The sequence below is a fragment of the Odontomachus brunneus genome, unplaced genomic scaffold (genome assembly GCF_010583005.1).
Source record: "Odontomachus brunneus isolate Ranch 3 - 2012 unplaced genomic scaffold, Obru_v1 Obru_scaffold_005, whole genome shotgun sequence".
NCBI classification, from domain to species: Eukaryota; Metazoa; Arthropoda; class Insecta; order Hymenoptera; family Formicidae; genus Odontomachus; species Odontomachus brunneus.
This window is the reverse complement of record NW_022639455.1, coordinates 304,741-323,939: the sequence shown is the minus strand read 5'-3', so window position 1 is coordinate 323,939 and position 19,199 is coordinate 304,741. Positions and strand designations below refer to the sequence as shown.

Here is a 19,199-nt window from a genome sequence, read left to right as displayed (position 1 = left end):
CAAGAAGATCGCGATGAAATCAGAGATCGCGCAAAACAAAGCATCGCAAAGATTCAGAAGGAAAACAAGCGCGGATTCGATAAAAATCGAAAAAAACCGACGAATTATAGCGAGAACGACATCGTAGCAATCAGGCGTACACAGCAAGGTCCAGGGTTGAAACTGGCTAACAAATATCTGGGTCCTTATAAAATCGTTAGAGTATTACGTAACAATCGATACACGGTGAAGAAAATAGGAGACCACGAGGGACCATTGGAGACATCCACTGCGGCCGATTATATGAAGCCATGGGCGGTTGAAGCAGACGACTCACTTTACGATGAGTCATTAGGGATGGAAGATTAATCGCAAGTGATTAACGGATATCCGGGGCGGATATCAGGGTAGAATGGCCGAGTGTGGTGCGGATGCAAGACGGTCAACTATAAGGCCGGTATCAAACATTAAAGAAAAACCGCGTGTTAGCGCCTCGGCTTGAGCCTGAGCGGCTCCCTGATTGAAGTCGCGCTCAGAGATCACCGCGGAGCGCGACAATGCGATAGCGATCGGCTGCGTCGCGGCGCGGCTCTCCAAAAAACGAGAAGCGGCTTTTGTTAACTCAGTCCCCACTTTGCGACCCTTTGTAGTATATAAGGCGAGCACTGCGTTTAGAAGCGAGCGAGTTGTCTTCGAGACCTTATACGAGTCAATACTGTCAATATTCAAATAAATAGCTAGGCTTCATTTTCACTTCGACCTTCCCTCATCGAAACCCTCTCTATTCCTTTATACCATCCTACAGTACAATAAAGCGCGCGCGAGCGGAAACGCAAAGCGTTTTTGATACACCTCATTTTTGATACACACGAAGATCTGGCCTTTCATAATGTAAATCTGCACCGCGAAAATATTCCGTCAGAGTTCATTAAATATTTCTACTAATGGAAATTAAAAATTTTCGGTGCGCTTTGCGCTATCTCCTTCGTTCAGTTTAAAAATTTCCGTTATTAAGTCAAAAGGGAACGAACTGAGAGCATTGAATCTTGGGCACGATTCATTAAGTCGGTTAAAAGAGGCAGTAGGAGATTGTTGACTTCGGAAAAGCGCATCTTTTGTATCTTTCAAAAGAGAAGAAGCCTTTCAATGTTTTACGGCGTAAAAAGTCGCACGGTGTATCGCGTCGTAATAAATTCACGTAAAGGGACCACACGGCGAAAACACGAAGAATACCACTTGCCCGAATGTGGTTACTATAACAAAATATTAATGTTATTTCTCGCATTTCATGCACACAAAATGGTTGCAGTAACCGTAGTACTCTGAAAGTGGTACGCTGGCCTTCTTTGTTGTCCACCCACACGTGTTTGAACGGCACTCTCGGTGCTGAATGGGTAACCGAACTCTACGATCTCTGCATGATTTCTCAACCATAAGTACACGAAGAGAATTTTATAGGAAAAATTTGTAACCGACCTTTGTAACCGAGAAACAGATCGACATTCTGTAGTACTACACTATCTTTTTATGAAGTGAAATGTGTGTACTATTAAAACACTAGCTATGTTTCTAGCGAAAGAGTGCGACAAAGTTTTGCCCCTTTTTCACGGGATTTTGTAATTGGATTTTGTAATTTCACAGGACTTTGAATATTCCTATAAATGGGATTGTCTTAATCATTTAATTTAAATTAAATCTAAGAAAACACTGGTTTCCTCGGCTGAGGCAACCGAATATACGAGGACACATTGACTGAATATTACGTATCATAAGAATTATGGCTATGAGAATTAACGGGCATGTAACACGGCAACTTTTGATGCAATATCCATTTAACTTGAAATCACATAAATTTTCCCTCTAACCATAGAGAATATGCATGTAGCAACCACAACAGTGTTCTCCGTGCGAAAGAGCAGAACGACGATCGCGCTTAGAGAAGCTAAAACCTATTCATAGTATCTCCTATTCTCTCTTAATCTCCCGGGGGCACGCGGGGCCTTGCGCACACGTAAGCCGTGCAATTCGCGTCGCGTCGACGTATTGACGTAAATCAAATGTCTGCGGTGCCGCAGACAGACGACACGTCAATTTTTCCACTATCGACCATCGCGATTTTTTCGACGCGTAATCCCCCGGTCGCGCCGAGCGAGCTACGCGCGCCTCCCGCGGACGGAAGAAGCGTGCATGAATGTTTCATTGCGACGCGCGCGGCAAAATTCCGTACAATGCATTGCAAATTTATCTCATTTTCTATGCATTACTTTTTCTAAGCGTCGTCGCGCGAGCCGAATGGCCCGACGGTATTTCCCGAATAATAGACAGCATCTGGCGTCTATTTTTCGTTTCGTCGCGCGCCGCCGCCTCTCGCGTCGCGCAACAACACGAGCGCGATGAGAACGCTGCCGCGCCGCTGCGAATTTAATTACTTTCGATCGGCGGCAAAGCGAAGCTCCTCTCCCCTTCCCACCGCGGCGGTCTAACGTACCGACGTAAACGCCGCGAAACGCGTGTGAGAAAACGACAAGCGACGAGAACTATGCGCCTCTCGGCTGCAGCTCCCTGCACCGCGATGAACTTTCCTGTTCATCTCGTCCCGACCCCGGAATTCGACTTGTGATAGGAGTTCCTCGCGGATTCACCGGGGGAAATCACGATTAAGCATTTGTACTACGAGAACATACTGTTGGAGCCTCACACGACGTCCTGCCTGGCAAGTGGCGAAACCCCACTTTTGACCAGAGTCAAAAGTCAAAAGTCCTGCAAATCAGGACCTGATAATACTACCCGATGCAACCTAAACCATTATTAAATATAACCTGGCTCAATACGCTTTGGTAAAGCTTTATTTGTTGAAAATTACTTTGTTAACAAGAAAACGATCCATTTTGGATGTGCTTTACTAAAGTAAATACAATGCGAGTTGTATTTGATAATTAATCAGCCCGAATCTCTCGAATATTATCGGCTTACAGTCTTCTCCTCTTGGCTAAAGTAGTATTTTTCGCAATATTTAAAAGAAATTAAGAAATACCAATTGAGATGAGGAATGGGTATTAATAGTATTAAGACTCTACTGCTGCAGAACCCTAAATTGATGACGTCAGAAGCGAGAAAACTTATGCTAAGAATTTTTGTGTGCTATTTTCAAATAAAAAAATATCTGTACGGAAGTACACTTGAAATTGTTTGAGCAAATACTTGTAAAATCCTTCGAAAACAATTCCTTGATAGTCAATAAGCAGTCTTAAAATTAACGTGACATGCTATTCTCCTCCTTAACCTACTCTTTCTCACAATTTCGCCACGTTAATTTTATGGCTATTTATTGACTGTCAAGGGAAAAGGATAGCAGCATTTTGCAAGTATCTGCTTAAACAATCTCGAGTGTTCTTACACATAAAAATATTTTACTTAGAAGTGGCAAGAATTTTTGCCACGCGTTTTCTCGCTTCTGACGTCACTAATTCAAGGCTCCGCAGCAGTGGGATCAGGAAGCTTAATAATAATTGGGAGAGAGTCGCTTTGATGTAAAAAGCTAACTCGATACGTACAATGGCCCGGGGATAACTGGTCGCGGGTGTTTGATACTGTCAAACATCGTTATCCTTTCGCAGAATAAATTTAATTTCGCAAAACATCCGCAAACGGATTCTTGCAAACCCTAATTCTCTCGCTCCAGTTGTACACTAGCGGAGTCTGTTGGCACATACGTTGGAATCGCGATTGCACAGATGCGAAGGGCCCTTCCGAGAAGATCGAGTCGCGAAATCCGACGCGAGGCGGTACTCTTCCTTCCCAGCGTTTCTCCTCTTGCGTCGCGTCCTCTTTCTCTCTGCCGTTGCTGCACGCCGGGAGAATTATGATCTCCGCGAAATAAAGTTGCGGTGTCCGAAGCGGAACTTGTTAATATGATCTATTACACAAGTTTCGTCGGGTTTTTTCTCACGACGCGTGAGTGAGCGGGAATGAGGGACGCGCGAGTTAACTTTAAAAACAGCAAGTCCGATTTCTCATTTTTGTTTCTCGCTCTTAACGTTTCATTTATTACGCGTTCGCGGTTAGCAACTTCAGGTGTAATGTAAAGAATAATGGAACATTAAAAACGGCCCCTTCTCCCTCTCTCTCTCTCTCTCTCTCTCTCTCTCTTTCGTTGAGACGTTGCTTACGGGCTATTCGTGCCGTATCGACCGTGCGAAATAACTCGCACGGAAACGCGCGACGGATTCACGGTGAAACGACGTCAAATTTCTGTTTGCGCCCGTTAAACAGACGTTTATCAGGTCCATAAGATGTAACCGGGTCAACGACTGTCGGAGCGGGACTGGCGAGGCAAGGCCAGCCGAGAGTCATGTGTTAACATGAAGGAGACGTTACACGGAAAATCCACCTTCCTACCATCGGTTTCTAGGGCGCTCGAGACTCGATTTTCAGAAAAGTTTTCGCATTAATAATTCCGAGGCGCATACGGAATTATAAATCGACCGGCGCCACGCTCGCGCCCTAATGGGACTGTTTGAAATTCCCTCGGCTCGCCAACAGTGGAGAGTACAGCGTGAGAGGGAGAGGAGCGTGTACAAAGTCGAGTAGGAAGTAATACGGAAGGAGGCGCGGTTCTTTCTCGCAATGCGCCACGCCGTTAGAACCGATGAAACATTCACTGTTCTTCCTTTTTTCTTCTTCTTTCGCTCCTCTTTCTCTTCCTCACTCTCTCAACGTCTCGGAAATTCGCGTGAACGCGACGGAAGTAATTTAAAGTTCTGATGGGGAATAACGTCCTTAATCGCGAATTTACATGCTCGAGACATCCTTACGTCGTCGGACATGCTTCCCCGGCTCAAAGCATCGCGTGCTCAAATGACCACAGAAATGTAAGTGATAAGTCGTAATCATTGGAGTAATAGTATACGGAGAGAAAACATAACTAAGGGCCATAAAACATTCAAAGAGGCTTGATGATATATTTACTTAAATCTAAATTTTTTTGTTTAAACCAAATAAACGATTGGTTTCGTGAAAAACTACGGTCCGTATTAATGGTCGTAACTTGAAAGCCGTTGCTTCAGGTGAGACACTCAGATTTCATTTTAGAGTTGGATGTGAATTTTTTTAACTGAATCACGATTACAAATGTAATGTCACATATATTATATAATTCTAACAAAGAAAATCATCTAACTTTAAATTCAGATCTGAGTATTTTACATAGGACAAGTTTCAAGTAATGACTATTAGTACGAGTCTAAAAGTTCTGAAAAAAAAAATATATATATATATATTTTTTATGCGGAAAATATTTTACATTAATATAAAAAAATATGCTATTAACACCTGGCGAATAAACATTTTTCTTGTCTCTTAGATATTTATCCTCTCAGTGTATTCGCGCGAACCGTAGTTATTGTTATCATCGTCATTAGTATTATTATTATTATTATTATTGATATATAATAATATGCATTTTGTTATATCGCGCCACAGACTCGCCGTCCTGTCTGTTTTTATCAGACAAATTATAAACAAAATCGCGGATAACACGCCGGAAAGCCGACATCAATGCTTTCCCGCCACGGCAAATAATGTTGCATACGATAAAAACGCAGACGAGCGCATGTGTCTTTGCAGTGCTACATCAATTGACCATTCGGCATAGCAAACATCGGTTCGCGCACCGCGCGTTGTATGCAGTGTAAATGTCAACATAGTGAGTTCAGCGGTTAAACAGATTTATGCATTCCATATATTCCGTTCCCTTGCTTGCTCGGCAACCGCGGCGCTACGAATAACAAAAGCCGAAACGAATGCAGTCCTTCCAGTACATTGGTCAGATAAATGGCCGGACGATTGTTCGTGCGCGCTCGCGTCGAAAGAAGCCCTTGATCTATAAGATGTGCTTCTCTTTTCCTTCTTGTCTTTTTATGCGATCATTGTGCGATATATTGTGTTATAAATAATTTTATCCAAGTGTCGTTCGCGATCTTCAAAAATACGCCATTTTCCAAGCTCTATCCAACTACATCCGAGCTTTGATCTTCTAAAAAGCACGTGATATTAAGTCCAAATGTCATTCTCGAGATTTGCTAAAATATAGGTGAGTTTCAAAATTTCTAAAAATTACTTATATTTTCCCCAACTTTATACGAGCTTCTATAAATACGTAGATATTTTCAGGTACGAAGTAAATTAACACAAAAATGTTATTCCCGATCTAAAATATCTTCCAAACTTTGAGTTTTTGCTACAGTAAAAACAAATATTTAAAAATTTATTCGCGGAATATATAGTTTATTCACAGGAATATAGTTTGTTTCACGAAAATAAATTTTGTTTTACAGAAATAAACTTTATATTTCACAAATAAATTTTCTAATATTTTTTCCTCAGTATAATTTTATCCGAGCTTTCGAGATTCGTTCTCGATCTTCTAAGTAGTGCATATTTTTAGGTATATTAAATCTAAAAGTATCGTTCTCGATCTGCTATACTAAGAAAAAGATATTCGAATTTATTTTTGAGATAAATATTCATTTCATAGAAATAAACTTTCTATTGTACAAATTAATTTTTAAATATTTTTCCTCAGTATAAAATATGTGCGATCTTCTGAGCTTTACTTGAGTTTTCCTCAGCTTTTCCCGAGCTTCGCTCTCGATTTTTGAAAGAGCGTGTGTTTTCATACACACACATATACAAATAAAATCTTAAATATTCATTTGTGGCACTCAACTCGATGCGAAACGCACGTCTTCTGCACTCTGTGACATAACGAAATCACGTGTACGAAGGAAAGTTTATCCCGCCCTTTCGATTTATGCTCTCACGCGCGTGGAATCATCTCGCATTCACCTACCGTCACGAGCGTAACAAGTTCGCGATATCCGCGTAATGAAAGCCGTAAAACCGCAAAGCCACGGCGATACGGCGTCCTGGTACTTTGTTACCGACTCAAGAATAAGGAAGAACACATAATAGATTCATGACGAAAGTTAGTGTGTTCGCGCTCGCACCATCCGATACGTCGTGCCGTGCCGACTTTATTACTTCCGTGTGTTCCCTCGCGGGAATCGCAATGTACAATGAAATTCACACACGACAAAGGTTTATCCGTCGTCGACCGCGGTTCTTACGGCTGCCGATGGTTGTACACAGAACCGACGAAGAATCGACCTTCATTCCGGTCATTCTGTTCCGCTGCATTAGCGCCGTATTCTTATGCGACCGGCAGGATTTCCATTCCACGATACATAATTTGAATTTCCGCGGCGAAAGGATCGCGCGCGTGCGCAAAAGAGAGAAGGAAGAGAGAGAGAGAGAGAGAGAGAGAGAAAGAGAGAGAGAAAGCGGGCGTGCGCGTTCGCGTAACTGGAGACGATTTGCATTGAAAACAACGAGGCAGAATTCCCGAGCGAATCTCGAAAAAACATGACGGAGAACGCGTCAACGGTCCTGTGGTAAACACGCGAACGCGCTTTCGCGAAGTCGCCGTAATTCCCAGCGACACGGAGCGACAGCAGCTGTTGCGGGGCCGACGATGTTGGACTCCGAGATGTGTCGAGCGTACACGAGAAAGTATGCAAACATGTGATCCGTCACACGTTTGTTCAATGGCGTTCCTGACCGACACGGTGTCATACCAGCGCGTTTCATTGGGAGTTACGTGTGAAGTGCCATTAATTGCATTGGAAAAACCTGTGCTACACAGCCAATGGGGAGCCGATACGCGCGTCTTGAATTACATTTATTCACCTCGTACTAGCTCTGTGGTAATTCAATTATCGGGCAAGTTTGCGCACAATCAACGGTCAACGTGTTAATTGCGCGCGATAAACAGCAACGCGAGGTGTTCGTATCAAAGGGAAAGAAAATTCGCCCGTTTTGTCCGCTGTTTCTTTGACGAATTGCTTATTAACATGCGCGCAATTTTTACTCTTCAAAGCTGCATTGCAAAACATATTTTTTGAGGGAAATCTCGCTGAAAATCCATGATGTATGTGACGTGAACTATAAATTTTCAGTAATATTTTCCTCAAAAAGTTTCTAGATGCAAGCTAAGTTTCTTGCAGTGGAATCTCACTAAGGACGAGTGTTTTGAAATGCCAGTGTTTTCTCTTGAACCGATAGTGATACTGTTGCTATTCAAAATCACAAGATTGAATGTTTCATTCGAGTTTAACTGAGAGAAAATATACATATCTAAAAAATAGTAAATATATTTTTATTTTATAGGTACTAATAATATATTTACTTGAATCTCTTATTCTCAAATAGAACAATAACATATTTACTTGAATTCTTTTATTTAAATAAACATGCTTCCATGAAAAATTAAGATTTTTTTATGAGAGATATTTTATATTAGTATAAGCAAATATATGTTTGTTAGTAGTGGAATAAATGTCTTTTATTTTTTAGATATATTTTTCTCTCAATGTGGAATGGATTTTGACTATGAGTGAACGTTTCAGTCGATTGGAGTGAATGTGTTCCTGTGACGGTGAAGTACATCAGATCCACTCTTCAATTTCGAGTGAAGATATTCACTCAACGATTTAGAGTGAAGAATTCGCCACTTCATATGAGCGAAAAATGGCTCGAATTCGAGCGAATCGATGGCCACTCTACTTTTCGAGTGGAATTTCACTCCAGGAAATTTAGAGACTACATATTATCGGAAACGAAGAATCAGGAATTAAACACTCTCGACGTATTCTGACACGTCCCAGAGAGATAGTTTCGTGCCTAAGCGACGCTAACATTGTCCGCTGCCAATCGTAAGGACGACATACGTAGGCGAAGGGTGCGCGGATCATAATTCCCGGTCGTGTGGAGGGAACGTCGCGGAAGGGAAGAGGGAGGACACGTCGGAAACTGCATTATATCTTTACGTGCGAGCGCGTTGTCAGGGATCAGATCCATTCAACTTGGCGATGATTCTCACTGAGCTGTCGCGACCGATAACGCGGCAGGCGGACGGGTTACTTCGCAACTCCGGTCGCAGTTCGCCGTGGAGTTGGACTTGCGAATGCGCTTGCGGGGGCGGATTACAGGGCCGCGTCTTACGCGCAAGAGAGGTTTGTAACACTTTAACCTAGAGATGATACCGCAAGTGTATGTGCGTTCGTCACATACATGAACTTATGCCGTATGGATGAAAAAAAGAAGTTGCTCGGCATTACGTAAAGATGATTATTCTGGCGATTTAATTGCAGTTCAACGACATCCTCTTTAGCTCTTACTGAGATGTAAGACCAATTTGCATCAAACAATTTTCGCATAAAATTCAGTAAACTTAGTGCTTCTTATGCAAACAATCATCAACTCTATCACAGAAAAAAAAAGATCTGCTACATATAGACAACTAACATAATTTGTTGTATGTCACTTTTTCTTTGTTGCAGGAGCCAATTTTCTTGTTTTGATAACAAGATCTGCTCCTGCAACAAAAAAGTAACTAAAACAGTAAATTATGTTTAGTCCATCTGTAACAAATTTGCTATGTTATCCACTTTTCTTGTTGTAAGAGCAGGCTTTCCTATTATCATAACAAGAAAATAAGCTTCTGTTATAAAGAAAAAGTAGCTAACACAGCGAATTATATTTAACTGTCCATACGTAGCAAATTAGTTTGCTGCTGCAGCAAATCATTTTTTTCCGTGTAAAAGCAACTTTATATCAATTCGGGCAAAAATTAAAGGAACACTTTTCCCTTTTTATATTTAATCCATATACCAGCAGAAGTGAAGACTCTCGAGATATCCAAAATAAATTCATGTTGAATCAGTAACTTTAAATGTTTCAGACTTGATATCCCACGGTAAATATTATAATCTCCCTTCGCGAAATCCACGCGCACCTCTCCCACCTCTCCCCCTCCACATTTTTTTGATGCGGATGTCCCGGTGCCAAGGCATTATAACGCGATGACATCGGCAGAGACCCGAAGCGTTAAAGCGCGGGCTTGAGGAGAGAAAGGCAGGAGTTACGGTCAACGTTCTCGCCGACGTCGCGCCGCGTCGACGTCGGGATTCGCCGTCGCGTCATTACGACGCGCGCGTTACATCGAGAGCTATATACGCGCGCGGTCGTAAAACCACCGACGGATGGTATAAAAAAAGAACGTGGGCGACGAAAACGGCGGGGAAGGGGGCGAATAGTGGAAGGGTATACTATTTTACGAGGGATCCATTTGAATTTATTCACTCCGCGGACATTTATTCGCCCACGGTGCGTTCGCTCCCCGCGTGAGTTTGCACGCACCTGAAGCCGAACTTCGCGGCACCGCCCGATTCTAATCGTGTTTACTTGACTCGCGTTTGCTCAGTAGAGAAAACTAGGGAGAATCACGTATGCGTGTTACGATATCAATAGCGATAAAATTATTTTAGCGACTCTGCCAATTCGACTCTTTTATGCCGACATGTATTGATTTATCGACTTGAGCCTTTATTCTGAACTCTTTTCTGTCAATAAAAGTGTTTCTAAATGTAGTTTACACGCTTTCTGATTGGTTTTATATCACGTTTAAAGGCTTTCAATCACTTTTCTCGATAAGAAAATTTACATTAAACCACCCTAAAGTTATATACTCTGATTTCTTTCTAATTTGGCACAAATGTGGAAGTACAAAAAATATTTAAGTCATATTTTTTTCATTTTGGCCCAATTTGAGTTTCATGGGCAGTTTATAACTTTTTAATGTTCTCACTCCTATCATCAACAAGTGCAATAAAAATGCATAAGAAATAAAATTGAATACAAGATATAGGCGTTTTTGGTTTGCTGATTATGAATATGAAATAAAATGTGTAAAATTATCTGTATAAATAATAAAATGTTTAAATAAAACATGTAAAAGTTAAAAAAAATTATTTATATAAATAATTTCTCGGTTTGGTCGAGATTCGAACCATTTTTTACTACAATAATTTAACACAGATTTGAAATATTTCGATTGGAATCTCGGCTAAAGAAATTTAGAATAGTTTGTGTCTCAGGTATGTCAATTTTGTTAAAATTATTTAACTATATCTTGTATTAAATTTTATTTCTTATGCATTTTTGTATTTGTTAATAATAAGAGTGAGAACATTAAAAAGTTATAAACTGCCCGTGAAACTCAAAATGGACTAAGATAAAAAAATATAACCTAAGTATTTTTTGTACTTCTACGTTAGTGCCAAATTAGAAAGAAATCGAAATGTACCTTTTAAGTAGATTTGCTTGTAAAAGAGAACATATTTATTCGTTGGATACTAATAACATATCTACTTAAATTTAAATTCCTTTAATTTAAATAGAATGAACAATAGCTTTCAAGCTAACTCCTTAAGAAAATGCATATTTCCTTATTTGAAAAATATTTTATATATGTATAAGTATATATATTATTAGTGTATTCACCGATAAATATTTTCTATTTCTTAGATATTTTTCCCCTCAGTAGAGAATAAGGGCCTTGGAGTCTGATATATCTCTCTATTATATACACGCATCCATGGTTAAAAAACTTCCCTTATTTAAGAATTTATATTAAACTTCTCTAAATTATAACGTAAGGGATTGTGATGTAATACGATATTTCTATTGTGGGAAGCACTGACCAGATACAGCGGAGGATCGAGCAAGTCACTCTTGTAAACAAAGACGACGTAATTAAAATCTTTCTCGGTTATCTAAAGAACACCACGGCCACTTTCTCTTGATTAGTGTTTCTTCAATGTATCTTGAGGGACACTCCCGCATTCGGCGGTGGACTTTATATTCCAAGAGCGTCGCACCCTCGGCGCTACAAGATTAAATTATAAACTGCCGTCGCATGAATGAATGCAGCACGCCACTAAGTATTATTAATTACCCGCGAGATAATTCATCTTGTAGGCAAAACGAAGCAACGAACGAACTGAGTGAGGAAAAAACTTGATGAAGTGTGTGTCACTTTAATTTGCCGACGTGGCGATGTTACGAGAGAACGTGTAGATCTGATATATTATTTATGACACGATTGTACGTATCTCAAATGTAAGTACCGAATAGAAGATCGAGTTTCAATCGATCGATCTTCGAGCTCGCAAAGTACAAGGGGGAAAGCATTCGCGCGAGAGAGCTTTGTCATTAAATTAAACATCCGCGTGTATACATATCGTATATTTCGAATTTTTGAAACTAAAAGAGGATATTTCGCAAACGATAGTATGCGAAATAACACTGCGATGGTTAACGGCGCGGCACGCGATTTCGAAGCATACATCAAATCTCAGATACGTATCTCCTTTTGTGCGAAACAATTTAATAAATTTCAATTAAGTTGGATAGATGTTTTCAATTGAGTTAACGATCAAACAAATTACGCTTCTACGCGCGATAAATCGAGCGTAAAAATAAACTGTCGCAGGGAGTGAAACAAGCGAAACAGGCGTGAAAAAAAATTATTTAATTTAGTTTCCATTGCATATAGGTGTAACGCGCGCGATGCAACAAAGCATTAACGGAGGTGTGCGAATAAATATTGAAGGCAAACAGCGCGTCACATTTAATCCCGAAATCGTATTCGCACAGAGAGAGCACAAGTGTCGGATGTGTGGTGTATCACGAGCGGCTTTATACTCGCCGAGAGTCGCCGGAGGTACTTGGTTTCGCGAAACTGACGTTTACAAGGGTTTCGCGATAAATCCCGCCGCCCTCACGAGATCGACTTTACGCGGCTGGGCGATAACCGAGAGATACAATATTTTCGCTTTCGCGCGAGTCTCTCGCGGGGGCGAATGAGCGCGAGCAACCACCAGCCCTTTCCCTCCCTTCCTCCTGCCCCTCCGAAAACGTGAGACCGACGGAAATAATTCGATAGGCGTGTGCACACGTCGCACCCGACTCGTCCGCAAACCGTTTACAACCGACGATTCAATTAACATCGCGAAAGCCCGCAACCTCGTCAATATTTTCCTCCGCGGCAGCAGAATCAAACGCGCGAGCCCCGTCCGACGCGAAAAGGAATATCAACTTCGCGTCATCTCTGGATTTTGGCCGCGAACGCGACGTTAAAGCGCCTATGATTCGCGCGCGACGAACTCTCGCCACACACACCCGCGATTCATGTGTAATTTACGTGCATAGGGGTTGCACGGAACGACGCATCCCCCCCGACGCCGGGCTCAATTTACATCCCGTAATGAGCGTCAGCGAGGAACAGTTAACTCTAAATACAACATCGAATCTGTCTCCTTTTGATCGCTTTTGAACACAATGTGACCGATACATCCTTAAACAAAGGATCTCTAACAAGTATATTCAGTCGTAGTTGCAAGTTTTGTATCGTATTTCCTTTATACTTTTCATAATAATAATAGTTCAAGTTTAACATCTGAAATTCCTCAAGCGTTATCGCTGAGAACTATGTTTCATTTTGTGTGTGTCGCGGTATTAAGTTTTTCGAGAATTTCTCTCTCAAGAGAAGAAGAAAAGTCGGTGAAAGGGGACAGGAGCGAGGGAGAAGTGAGCGAGAAACGTCGAGTGACGGCGGATTAGCGCATATTTAAAATATTTCGGCATCCGTGCCTAGACGCCTGCCAAACGGCGAGTCCGCGTGCTCCTCCTCAACTCAATATCGCCGGAGTAGCGAACGACCACGGGGCGGTAAATTTTTACGAGAAATCTTAACGAATTCAGGACAAACGAGGACTGAAAATAAAGAATGCGGTGGTTCCCGTGGAAACTCGGCGGAGAAGAATGTAGCAATTACTTAAGTGCTCTCACTTGTTTGCGAACGGAAAATCTAGTTTATGGGATTTGTATGCCAACAGGTGCTAGCAGTCGGCAGCAGAGAACTACGCTAGACCTCTTTCTCTTTTCCTGCTTCTCTTTCTCTCTCTCTCTCTCCTTTCGCGTAAAAGTCATCCCGCCTTACGTCGGACTTTGAAATCGTTCGCTCGCTCACTCGTTCGTTGCACAGTTTCTCGTCCACTCTTCGGGGATTGTGTCGCTACCAAGTTCCGTTGGCTGTCGCCGGATAAACGAGCGATCGAAGGAATGAAGATAAATCGCCGTGCGTGCACCTATGTTTCCTATTATCGCGATTAAAACGCGCGCGCGTACGCGCACACGCGCGGAGGTGTGTGCATGCGTGTATTTACATTACCCTTTCATGCGAGGGAGAATGAATCTCCTTCACCATCTTTTCTTAGGGCAAACTTGAGATTACTCGTCCTGAATTTTCTACGTCGTGATAAAAACACGAATCTCAATTATATTTTACGAGACCTTCCTTTCTCTCTTTCCTCTCTTTCTCTCTCTCTCTTTCTCACTATTATATCTTTCTCGCTTCTTTCGTTGGATGATAAGAGCCGCGAAATAATTCACCTCGCCCGGTAAGACTCGTTAAAGGGTAGACTGCGCCGGTTATTTCATCAAACAGCGCCATATTGTTCATGCCGGTGAGACGAGGGTAGACGCGAGTACCCTCGTACTTTAAATTTCTCGTTTCCGCGGAAACGAGTGTAGCTACTATTCCCGTTTAGTGTTGTCAGGAAGTGTCCATTATATCAAGAACGACGTCGCCGGCTCACGTAGAACTCATTCCATTTTATGCTTGATTTTTAAATCACTGGCGTCAGTAGCCAGAAGAGCGACTGACTTTTTCGAACGACTGAGAATTACAGATTTTCAGATTTCTTTCTCTTCGAAGCATGCAACGTGCGCGCGTTTATCTCTCATTTGCGTTATTATCAAAATTTTCCGCGCACAAAAATCGTCCGCTGTTACTCATGCGAAAACGCGCAGTATAACACAACACGATGCACAACAAGGTAACGGCATGTCTTAACAGAGAGCAATAGAATAAAACGGTATCATCGTATTGAAAAAAATTCCTTGGTTACCACAACAAGGACACAATTGATAATGATTAGGGAGACAGTTCGAACAGTTACCATTGCATATCATCTTTGATCTCATTCGCCATTTTATCACACAAACATAGGCACCACATTGCCTATTAAAATTTTAAAATATCAGATTGATGAAGTACGATTTAGAAGACTGATACGCGAATTCGGCAACTCTCCCCTGCAATAACGGCGCCGTTTGACCGGGACTTTCACGTCTGACGGATAGAAACAGTTTGTCTTTTCGCTCTTGGAGGCATCTTCGCGCTGCACAAGCGGAGCATTTCTCGCCGTGTCCATTTCATCAGCGGCGGGCTTCATCGCCTCATATGAAACTCATTCCGCTTTATATCTGACATTTAAATTCCAGATACTTTCCCGGACGCCCCTAGCTCTCCCTGCTGGCCCTGCTGGCTCCCCCTGCGCAATCTCGCCTCGTACATTTTTAGATACATTCGCGCGACTACATCCCCAACCGCCGGATTCAACCACGAAAATTCACCACTCCGCCGTCGACGTGTTTCCTCGGTCGCGTATGCAGCAATGTCGGCCGTAACGAAAATTACACGCGGCGAAATGCGAATCTCACAAAGATAACGTCGTGTTATCCGGCTGAATAATTCGCGACGCGATGTCGCGAGAGTACAAGCGCCGAGCAGCACCGCGGAAACGCGGATAAAGTTTTTAAGTAATCGCTCCTCCCGATGAGAATATACAATGATCCTGCGCCACTCGTGCGTTTCTTATCGCGCTTACTTACTTTGGGGACACTGGTGTGCCGAATGTTTCGTCCGAGCCTTGAGTTTCCACACGCTAATCGGATTACACCGAGCAAACGGTACATCTAAGTTGCGTTAAGCGCGCGCGCGCGCGACTTATGTAAAGTCAAAATTGAATCGTGCAACCGGCAAGGTGCAAGGAGGAGTTGCAATCCCTTGTGCAAAATAACGCGCACTCGGTCCTCCTTCCGTCGCGCGTTCTCTTTTTCTCTATCTTCTCCTTTCTCTTTTCCTCTGCGTCCTCACGTCCCGGCCCGACACACCCGTTTTGTATATAAGAAACATTAATTCGGCTCGTTAATCTTAACTTTTCCCATTTGTCGTGTTTGATCCCGGGGCTCGCGCATCTGGGATAACATCCAATATCGCGCGAACGTTCTCACGGGAAACTCGAACAGAGAGATAGTTGAGAAACTACGGACTATCCTTTTCTTCCGTGTTTTCCCATTAAACTCGGTTAACATTGCGCGCGCTCGCGGCTTGTCTCGCAACTTATTAGAATTCCATTCCTATATCTTCGGAGAGCGCGCGCACCTCCCTCCCCCTCTTCCCTATGCCAACCCCTATCTTTACGTCGTCTTCACGCTCGCTCTTATCTTCGATAAGTCGTTCGCTCTTCTCGGAAAGGAGTCGGAGGTTCCGATTTCAGCAGTGTTCAGGAGTACCCATACGTTTTACGGGCCGGCGCAACGTTGGCTACGTCACGGCCCATTTAATGGCATAATGGATGATGTGAATGTAATGGGGACGAAAACTTTGCCTCTCGCGAGGAGAAGCACTGCACTATCGGCCGCGATACGAGCATGGCGGCTCAGGTCTGACTTGTACGAGCGAATCTTCGAAAAATGTACGGAAAACTCCGTGTAATTTTCGTCATGAAAAAAGTGATATACGCGTCTTACCGCGCATATTAACCATAAGTATGCGCGCGATATAAATCCAGTTTGTCTTCATTTGAAAAAGCTCCCCGCGTGAAGTTTGCACGATTACCGATTTGTGCCAAATTGAACAATGAAATTTCCAACGGGATGAACATGTGGTATTAGCAAACTAGGAGAATTTCTTCCCTTATTGCTTTTGTCTTCTCGCGAAATTTCAATAATACACAGAGAGAACATTATAGTTTTTTTTCATACACTGAAAAAAATGATTGATTTAAAAAAAATTATAGCTATTTTTGGCCTTAAATATATTTTTGGCTTGTTTTAACACGAAAATGGTAGTAATATGCACATAAGGTTGTTATCACTAACATTATAGAATTTAACAAAAAAAAAATAGTTTTATTGATCACAATTTATAGAATAATTGTTTCTCTATATAATCATAGTTACAGATACAAACATTTTTTTTCTAAGTGCAGTACATTAAAAAGTATTGTACTTTAGAAAAAATGCTTGGTATCTGTAATTATGATCATCACTGCAGCGTTTACTTTATCTTTCTTGCATCATTCGAACTTTAGACATTATTGTACAAGAGACACATGCAAAAAGAGCTCGCGAAACAGCTTGATTTATCGCTGCTCTTTCTGACCGCGACTTTTCCCCCTTAACAAGTTTCCACCCCAACTCCCTAAAATTATAGTGACTTTTAGCCGTCAACGAATCAAGCAAGCGGCGGTACTTGGCCGGACCTTCCATTCGAATTTCAAAATTCAAGTCCCACCTCGCGACGCGTACAGCCTTTTATCTGTCCCCGGTTCTCTGCAATCTGGAGCGACCAATGTTTCACGAGCACGCGCCGCGCGCGGTCGAAGTTTAATCAAACTTCTAAAAGACTTCCGGCGCCGGCCGAGGCGCGGCCCCGCATTGCGATTCGTGGATTCAGGACGAACTTCCGGTTCTACCTCGTCCCGTCCCGTCTCACACCCGCGCTCCCTCATTCTTTCTGCTATGCCCATCTACTCAACATCCCGTTCTCTCTATCACTGTCTCTCTCTTCTTCCCTGCCTCCCTCCCGCAACATCCCTTACCCTCAAAGAGTTACATTCTCAGTCTCCTCCTCGCTCGACGAGCCGATAGCAAGACTCGCGAGACTCGAGGTGCGAGGATCGCCTTTCGGGAAATTGAATCCCGTTCCGAATCCTCTGGGGGTCTTTCCAGCAACACGACTGACACGTCGCGCGACGACGGATCGCACTCGGGTTTCCTCTTTCGCGACGCGGCACCGGAATGTTTATGCGTTTGGCTGGAGTTGCGTCTCGCGCCCGAATCAATGATAGGTCGCCGGCTAACGATAGATAGAATCTCGTCACCTCCCCGTGGAGAAAACGTCACCCTCGCGCACACACAGCAGCTTTTGTACTCAACAACCACGAACGGCGGCTTCCTTTAGCGCGAGGAAACCGAAAAGTGGATTAAAAAGCGGAGATCTCGCGGAGTCCTCGATGGAACTTTTACCAAGTCTGCAGTTTTTCGGCGAATAAAACGAATGAAAATTTGGAATTTCGCCGGAAGTCAGGCGTACTCTTGGTTTAACTTGAGAGAAAAAGCTCGACTTGCGCTATATTTTTTTCCAACTTTGGAATTTTGTTCGGATCACTTGCGAGACACGAAGTTCTTTTGCAAAATCATTTCCTCGCATATGCAATGTAAAAAAATTCCCTACAGCGCGCGGAGTTTCTTGTCGACTGCGCATCCGTGTCCGAATGCTCGACATACGTGTTCCTTCTTTAACTTTCACTGAAAGAAGAACATAATCTAACTAAAGTTATAGTTGCTTCTGGCCCCAACTATATTTTCCGCAGTAAAATGGTAATATTATGGTAAAATTTAAAATTAAAAAAATAGTTTTCTTCTCTCTCTCCCTCTTTCTCTTTATTATATAATTTATAATAACCGGTATGTGATGTTCATAGTTGCAAGTATCAAACATTTTCTTCACAGTGTTCGCACAATTTGATTAATCAACTGCGGTGGGTAATAAGTGCCGCGAATGCACACGTCGAATGTCGCGTCGACGAGACTTGCAGTTGGGTCAATACATCTTTCATTTGGCACCGCAGTCTGTTTGTTACAACTTGATATCCCGCGTCTGCCTCCCTACCCCTTCTCTCTGCCGGTATACTATTGTTCCGTAGCCCGCCTTCCTATTTTGCGGAGTTTACGAGCCGCTGTCGCAAAGATAGGAGCGCCGATTTAACTTGGAGAGATGGTTTTACCTTTTACAGCCCATTACACCACGTTCCCTCCTCACCCTCCGCAGGGTGTTTTGATTAAAAGCGGAATTTACAAGTCGTGCTTCTCTCTCTTCCGAGTTCCAAGACGGCGACAGTCACCGCTGAAGAGAGAGCCAGGAAGATGCGCACAGCCGCGAGGCAAACTTCTACGCGACCCTAAACACGAGTACGATCGCGACAAGGCGTGCTTTCACATCGAAGTGCACTCAGCCGGATCTGGGACGAGTATGAAGTTCGATCGATTGTCATTCGGAAAAGACACCTAATAATCTTTGCTCGTCGAACGAAAGTGCCAACAAGTGGTGCACGATCACAGAGCGAGAGAGAGAGAGAGAGAGAGAGAGAGAGAGAGAGAGAGAGAGAGAGAGAGAGAGAGAGAGAGAG

At 42.7% G+C, this 19,199-nt stretch overlaps 1 protein-coding gene across 6 annotated transcripts in view; it reads right to left on the bottom strand.

The window, feature by feature from the left end:
• Window positions 1-19,199, bottom strand: part of LOC116847975 (hemicentin-1) — a 263,145-nt gene that overhangs the window by 227,561 nt on the left and 16,385 nt on the right. The gene's annotated exons all lie outside the window — the stretch shown is intronic.